Source organism: Gossypium hirsutum, chromosome A12, assembly GCF_007990345.1.
Source record: "Gossypium hirsutum isolate 1008001.06 chromosome A12, Gossypium_hirsutum_v2.1, whole genome shotgun sequence".
Classification (NCBI taxonomy): domain Eukaryota; kingdom Viridiplantae; phylum Streptophyta; class Magnoliopsida; order Malvales; family Malvaceae; genus Gossypium; species Gossypium hirsutum.
Window position 1 is genome coordinate 28,278,977 of NC_053435.1, and position 6,116 is coordinate 28,285,092.

General features: G+C 38.7%; 1 non-coding gene across 1 annotated transcript; it reads right to left on the reverse strand.

The window, feature by feature from the left end:
• Nucleotides 1–2,667: 2,667 nt before the first annotated feature.
• LOC121211768 (small nucleolar RNA R71) lies at nt 2,668–2,774 on the reverse strand. The gene has a single exon (XR_005906986.1). It is a non-coding gene; the product is annotated as a small nucleolar RNA R71 (small nucleolar RNA).
• Nucleotides 2,775–6,116: the final 3,342 nt, after the last annotated feature.

The following is a 6,116-nucleotide window of genomic DNA, read 5'->3' on the forward strand; positions in this document are numbered from 1 at the left end:
GTCAGTAGACTTTTAAATAATTACGGGGAGATCATGTCATTAAAGGATTGGTTTAGTGGTATGTGGTGTGTTTCTTTGCCAAGGGACTAGTGTTCGAGTCCAGCTACACGCTGATAAACCGTAATTTATACATGTTTTTATCCCATGCTTAGCGCATTTATGGATGGTTTCTCCTTAGATTTGTTGAATTCGATGCTCCTAATTCTTTAGTTTCATGTTTTATACTTAGGTGAGCATAGGAGAGTAAAAAGAGCGAGAAATGGGCTAAAAAGGGAAAAAATGGACCCACATCTAGCCTTAGCCCTTGACTTATATGGCTTTCTTTCAAACTGACTCATCGGGAAGCTTCACCTCAAAGCATGAGACTAGGTTTACACTGAGAGCCTAATAAAGGACAACTTCATTGAGACTGCTAGAAAGAAGAAAGATCAATATAGTACTTACTTTAAGTATAAGCTAAGCACCTCTTACATAATCAACTGCTTGGTAGTCAGATAGAGAAGAACTTGGAAAATTCAGTCGAAGGAGCGGAACTTAGAGCCTTTACTTGATATTAGTAAAGCGCACTTACTCTAACGGCATACCTTTTGCATGATGGGTCAGTGAGAAAATGGGAACAGTGGCTTAAGCCATTAGGTGTAGGCGTTTTCCAAAGGTGGAATCTTCTAGTTCTTCCTATTTGACCCGAAACCAATCAATCTAGCCATGAGCAGGTTGCATCTGTCGACAAAAGGATCACCCTAAGATGATCATCTCATGGCTATTGAGAACGAATCAAATCAGATGGTTCTATTTCTTAATCTTTCTGACTTGCTCCTACGGAAATCAACATGGCTTGGACTTCCTCACACGGGCATGTCACACGGCCTTGTCCCCTTTGCAGGATCGAAGCATGACTTACTCGGGTAGACTACACGCTTGTGCCTATTAAACAACCTTGACTACGGGCTGGAGAAATCGCACACTGGCGTGTCACACGGGCGTGTCCCTATCAAGCCCAAGTATAACCTTATTCGGAAAAGCCCAATTTTGAGGGCTCTTAGGCATTTTAATGTCTATTTAAACACCTGAGGAGGCAATTAGGCAGGTAAAGGCAGAGTAGGAGGCAATGAATTACTTAAGGGGAGACGATTGGTCCATCTCAGAAGCCGAATTCATCATCAAGACTAAAGATCTCCCTTCAATTTCCATTCAGGGGTTTTGGGTTTTCTTTATGTTTTGTATTCATTATTTTTCTGAGATGTTTTCTTTTATAATTATGAACTAAACCCCCTAAATACCTAAGGGGAATGAAACCTAAGATGGATCATGTTTTTATTATTTAAACTGTATGATAAACATTTGACTTGTTCTTTATTATGTCTTCTTAATTCGTGTTTTAATATTCCAGGATATTGATTCGAGTTAATGCTCTTATTCAAAGGAGGAATAGACCCTGTCTGAGAGTAAATTTTTCATAATTAAGCGGAGTTGATTGCATGCCTAGAGATTGGGTGATAAGATTTTGCCGGATTAGGGGGAAACCTAATAAGGGGATCCATAGATCGAGTTAATGCAACACTAGGTGTTAATTAGAAAGAGATTTCAATTAATCAACCTAGGGTTAGACGTATTAGTCTCGAGAGAGATAATAATATAACTTAGGGATTTCTATAGATCAAGTAAATGAATAAATCGTCTGATTCAGAGTCAAATAACAAGTGAAGTCTAGGTGGATTTTTCCTTGGGTAATGTCTTAATCAATCGAATTTTCCCAAAAACATTTCCCTAATTTCTCTCTGTGCACTCTTAGTTTAGTTAATTTATTTAGATAAACAAATCTCTTAATTTTTAGGTTAGATAATAAAAAGAAAGTAATTACTAGTACTCTTGGTTCCTTTGGGTTCGACAATTTGGTCTTGCTAAAGCTACACTACTGTTCGATAGGTACACTTGCCTTCATCGTGATAATAGTTAGTTTCAAGAACGATTTATTATAAATTTTTAAAACCTGTCACGAATATCATGTATCATGTATCAAGTTTTTGGCAATTTAAATTTTTATTTTATTTTCTAATTCTTCATTTATTTTCTTCTGATACGTTTTTCTAGTTTAAGACCAGAAGAAACCCGTCAGGACCATTACTGTTTGATAGTGAGATCGATCACACAGTTCACAAAAACCAAAGAGAAATAAGGCGAAGCTTATGATACACAGAGAAAGAGCAAGAGAACGATACTTCAACCACAACCGAGGAGATGGCTGAAAACCAAGAAAATCCGCTGCCTCATGCGATTGCTGCTGATCAGAATCCTGCTTCGCATACTATGTATGATTATGGTAAACCTTATTTAACAGGAACTGAATCGAGCATAGTTAGGCCTACTGTAGCTGTAAAATCTTTTGAACTAAAACCTAACACAATTCAAATGATACAACAGTTTGTTCAGTTTGATGGTTTGCAGGATGAGGATCCCAACGCTCACTTGGCGAATTTCTTAGAATTTTGTGACACTTTTAAAATCAATGGTGTTTCTGATGGTGGCATCCGCCTTCAATTGTTTCCCTTTTCATTGAGGAATAAGGCTAAATAATGGTTGAACTCTTTACCACGAGGGTCAATCACTACTTGGGAACAAATGACCGAAAAGTTTTTATTAAAATATTTTCCACCAGCTAAAATGGCTAAATTACGTAATGATATCTCTTCTTTTGTGCAGATGGATTTAGAAACACTCTACGACGCATGGGAGAGATACAAGGACCTCTTGAGAAGATGCCCTCACCATGGGTTACCACTCTGGCTACAGGTTCAAATGTTTCATAATGGCCTAAATCCTTTGACTCAACAAATGGTTGACGCAGCCGCTGGTGGGACTATCAATAATAAGACACCTAAAGATGTTTATGAATTTATAGAAGGTATATCACTGAATAATTATCAGTGGCAAGTCAAGAGGACAAAGCCAACTAAAACAACCGGCGTTTATAACGTCGATTTGGTCACCATGCTCTCTAATCAGGTAGAACTCTTGAATAAGAAAATTGATGGTTTTCTTAGTTCTTCACAGGTTCACCCAGTAATGCAGTGCGAAGCAAGTGGAGGTGGATCGAGCAATCCAGAATACCCACCCTATGGCCATAACATGGAAAATGAGCAGTTAAATTACATGGGTAATAATCCTCGATCTCAAAATAATCCTTATAGTAATACTTACAATGCAGGTTGGAGGAACCACCCATATTTCTCATGGGGAGGCAAGGGAATCAGTGACCACCAGCACCTCCAACCTTCCAACAACCACCCTACCAACAAGAGAAAAAACCGAACCTTGAGGAGATGCTAACAAAATTCATCTTAGTGTTAGAAACTCATTTTTAGAATACTGAGACAGCACTTAAAAATCAACAAGCGTCGATCCAAGGGCTCAAAACTCAGATAGGTCAGCTCGCTAAATTGATATCTAAACAACCACAAGGTAGCCTACCGAGTAACACTAAGTCTAACCCAATGGAGCAAATCAATGCAATTACCATTCAAGATGAGGAAAGGTTAGTTACATCTGAACCATAAAAGAGGCAAGAAACTGTGGTAAGTAAAGGTAAGGGTGAGGTGGATCACAATGACCAGAAACTAGTAAGTAAAGAGTACAAACTTCGTGTGCCATACCCAAACGCGACAAGGAAAGACCGCACAAAAGAACATAACGGTAAATTCCTTAAATTATTAAAGAAGTTACATATTAACTTACCATTTATTGAAGCTCTTTCACAGATGCCAAACGCAGTCAAATTCTTAAAAGAGCTTTTAAAAAATAAGCGAAAGTTGAATGCGGCGTCGTATGTGGAACTAAATGCAGTTTCCTCAGCCAAACTACAGAATAAGCTGGCAAACAAATTAAAAGATCCAGGGAGTTTTACGATTCCCTGTTTAATTGGTAGCCTAGATGTAATAATGCTTTGGCTGATTTAGGGGCTAGTATCAATGCCAAGCCTTACAAAATGTTTAAACAACTAGGTCTTGGGAAACCCAAACAAACTAGGATGAGTATCCAATTAGCTACTAAAAAAATCAGATTTCCTAGAGGGATTATTGAAGATGTACTCGTTAAAATTGACAAATTTATATTCCCAGTTGATTTCGTTTTTCTAGACATAGAAGAGGATAGTAACATTCCTTTAATTTTAGGTACGCCCTTTTTAGGAACCGCTTGAACAATAATTAATGTTGGCACAGGTGAATGACGAAACAATCATTCTTCAAGCTCGTAATTTGAGTAACACATTGAAAATTGAAGGTGGTTGTATAAATCAGTCTACTAAAACTAACCATGTAGTGTAACCTACTTTGCATGAAATAAGTTCAAAGAACCTGCATGAGCCATGTTCAAGCAACAACAAAGGACCTATCTATGAAGAACGAAGGCTACAAATTGAGAAACTAGATGAATGACGGACACAGAAATCGAGAACACCCGATAAACTGAAATCGAGCCAGGCGAACTCAATACATCACCAAATTAACTTAAGGTTGGAGAAAAAGTACTACTAGATGTAGCAGATCCTCGCATCACCACTTCTGTACCTAATGAAGAATTTCCTTTCACGGTACTCAGCATTTTCCCATATGGTACAATCGAGGTAATTCACCCCAAATTCAAAACTTTTAAGGTAAATAATACTCGTCTTATATCAATTGATAGCAGGGATGAGGAGTGTAAACTTCTCGAGCCATCGTGATCACACACCAGAGAGGTAAGTCAAGCTTAGACTATAAATAAGCGCCTCTCGGGAGGCAACCCGAGCACTAACAGTAATGATTTATTTAAATTCTAGTTTTTCACATCTAACCTACTAACTGAAGTCTTGACACACAGGATTTTCCCATCCACATGGCTAGGCACACGGGCGTGCTTTAGGCCGTGCACACACCACCAGAGGAGACACGACCGTGCGATACGGCTATGTGGAAAAAGAGCAAAAATTTTTCCCCAACACGGGATACGATAAGTCGCCACGACCGTGTGATAAGGCCGTGGGTAAAACTGCCAAACCAACACGAGCGTGAGACACGCCACATGGAGAAATAAGAGTATGAGCCAACATGGGCCCGTGTGCCCCACATGGAGAAATTGCACAAAATGTGGTAAATCATGGGCCAAGTTGTGTGAACTGCACGACCGAGGCTATTTTTGGGCTATGTGGGCCAAATGAGAGTATGAGCCAACATGGGCCCGCAGTATGGGATGAAAGACCATTATCACTGATTGACTGTTAAGGCTGCAAGGGTCACCTAACATGATTATGGACCTACTGTTGAGTCGGTAAGTATACTTAGACCCTATGTTGATGAAATGACCATTATACCCCTGTGAGGTAAATTGATTGAAATAACCTGTATTACGTATATCTATTTTTGAGCATGATTTTTCTGCAGTCACGTATGTTATTTTGCTGCATTACATGGGGTGGGATATATGATTATGGAGGAAGTGTACTGAAAGGCTATATGCCTATTACTTGCTGCAAATATTATTTTAGTACCGAATTCGGTACGATTTGGTATGTAGGGTTGGGTGGGTTGATTTAATCCCCACATGGTGTGTAGGGCTGGTACGAAGTTGGTGTGCTGCGGATGGATTAGGTAGGACTCTTTTCTTGCATACTGTACTGAAATGGGCTAAGGCCCAGACTGTCATTGTTATTGAAATGGGCTAAGGCCCAGACTGCTACTGTTACTAGAAAAGGGCTGAAACTCCTAACTGAAATCGATAAGGCTTTGGCCCAGATTGCGCTTACTCTAATTACTTATTTTTATGGGATTTAACACACTGAGTTTTCGTAAACTCACCCATCTGTTATCTGTGCAAGAAATCCCTAGGCTTAGTTGGATTGAGGCGACGGAGGACTCAATAGTGGCCACTCAACGTACTTTTATCTTTTTATACTATAATTAAGGTTTTATTTTGGGTTTTTAATATGTAATAAGGTCGCTTAATTTTTATTTAATTTGGGGAATTATTTTCTTTAATTTTTACCTGTTATAGTATGTCTCCGGTTTTAAAATTAACAAGTTATACTACAAACACCATATTTATGCAACGCAATATGAGAGTTTTTGAGACAACTATTGTTT